The sequence below is a fragment of the Colobus angolensis genome, unplaced genomic scaffold (genome assembly GCF_000951035.1).
Source record: "Colobus angolensis palliatus isolate OR3802 unplaced genomic scaffold, Cang.pa_1.0 Scaffold3133, whole genome shotgun sequence".
NCBI classification, from domain to species: Eukaryota; Metazoa; Chordata; class Mammalia; order Primates; family Cercopithecidae; genus Colobus; species Colobus angolensis.
In genome coordinates this window covers 1,330-3,463 of record NW_012116415.1, presented here as the reverse complement: position 1 = coordinate 3,463, position 2,134 = coordinate 1,330, and the positions used below count along the sequence as shown (strand labels likewise).

General features: G+C 36.8%; 1 pseudogene; it reads left to right on the top strand.

The window, feature by feature from the left end:
* The first annotated feature begins 3 nt into the window (after positions 1-3).
* Positions 4-855, top strand: LOC105518168 (annotated as a pseudogene).
* The last annotated feature ends 1,279 nt before the right edge of the window (positions 856-2,134 follow it).

Here is a 2,134-nt window from a genome sequence, read left to right as displayed (position 1 = left end):
TAGTTCTCTTTGTGGTTATTTTGATCTTCTACTTGATGACACTGGTAGGAAGCCTGCTCATCATTATCCTGTCATACCTGGACTCCCATCTCCACACTCCCTTGTATTTCTTCCTTTCAAATCTCTCATTTCTGGATCTCTGCTACACCACCAACTCTATTCCTCAGTTGCTGGACAATCTCTGGGGTCTGGAAAAGACCATTTCTTATGCTGGTTGCATGATTCAACTTTACTTTGTTCTCACACTGGGAACCACAGAGTGTGTCCTACTGTTGGTGATGTCCTATGACCGTTATGCAGCTGTGTGTAGACCTTTGCATTACACTGTCCTCATGCACCCTCGTTTCTGCTGCTTGTTGGCTGTGGCTTCTTGGGTAAGTGGTTTTATAAACTCAGCACTTAATTCCTCCTTTACCTTCTGGGTACCCCTGTGTGGACATGGCCAAGTAGATCACTTTTTCTGTGAAGTTCCAGCACTTTTGTGATTATTGTGGGTCAGTACCCATGCAAATAAGCTGACCCTCATGATCACAAGCTCTATTTTTGTTCTCCTACTTCTCACCCCCATTTTCACTTCCTATGGTGCCATCGTCCAGGCTGTACGGAGGATGCAGTTAACTGCTGGGCTGTGGAAAGTGTTCGGAACATGTGGAGCTCATCTTATGGTTGTATCTCTTTTTTTTCTTTCTGGCCATGTGCATGTATCTCCAGCCACCATCAGGAAATTCTTGAGATCAAAGCAAGTTCGTTGCTCTGTTTTATACTGTTGTCACACCTAGTCTTAACCCTCTAATCTACACCCTCAGAAACAAAGATGTAAGAGGGCCAATGAAGAGACTAATAGGGTGGAAATGAGCCTGTGTATGTGTGATATTAACAATAAAATGGAGTCTCTCCTCACAATGATTCATCTATCTGTTTATTTATCAATGATTCTTTTATTCACTCACTCTGTTAGTATTTGCTGAGCCTGTACTCTTAACAAAGTCGTGGAGTTCTTGGTAACAGGTAGGAATAAAACATATTCAGCTTAAATGCCATTCACTTGTGGAGAAAACAGCTATGTAAAATCAAGATAAAATGTCTATAGCGATGTTTTTCCATGGCACAAACCTAATGAATCCAAGACAGACTTTTCCTGATTAAAAATAAGGCATGAAATTTGTTGTAAATATTGATAAAAGTGAAGTTATAATTCCTATGAAAAGATGATACTCTCAATTTAAAAATATCTAGAATATGTCTTTTAATTTTTTGCTTTTTAGGCAGAATACTTTTGTCTTCCATCTTTAGTTTAGTTGAATACACAGCAAAATACTTCAAATCCTTTCCTCCAACACTACTTATTCTTTGTTGGATAGTAAATTTTGAGAGGAATTTTGGTCCATATTCTTTGATATCCAATATCAATAGTAAGACAATAAGTTTTATGAATTGTAGCAAGAGACACGTTGAAGCAGTGTAGCAGAAGTCAGCATCTGAGATCCCTCTTTTTTGCAAGGCAGTGATATATTGGAGGTGAAAGGAGCTGGTAAAGCTGATCTATGTAGCTTACAAAGAAATGGTCACCATCAGCTAGATATACTTAAGTGAGGTAAGTGCTTAGAACAACTGCATTACCTAAAGAGTTATGGAGAACATTTGAGGCAAATAGAAAGGCTCTGAAAATAACTTGAAGTCAATGGGTGTATACAAGAATTATGTTTCAATATATTGGAAAAATTTTATGATAAAAGCTGTTATATGGAAAATGTTAGTTTATTTTTATTTTTAAGCTTGTTCTAATTGGAATATTTATAGTTAATAAGTATATTAGGAATGTCAATATATGGTGTCAAATAAAGAAATATATTTTATAGAAGTTATCATTTTGTTCTATATATTGTTGCCAAGCATCTTCATCTGAAATAATTGTGCTATACCGAGAGCAATTTAAACTGACAGTCATAGTCCAATGACATGGAAAAATGACTAAGGGAGAATTCAGGATAATGGAACGTACTTGCAATGCCTGAGTTTTCTCTATAACTCGAATGTCAGCTGTAGCTTTTGAGGCCTGTGAGATTTGGATATGATTGATTCACACACCATTTCCTAAATTATAAAAATAAAAACGGATCTCGGAACTTCTCTC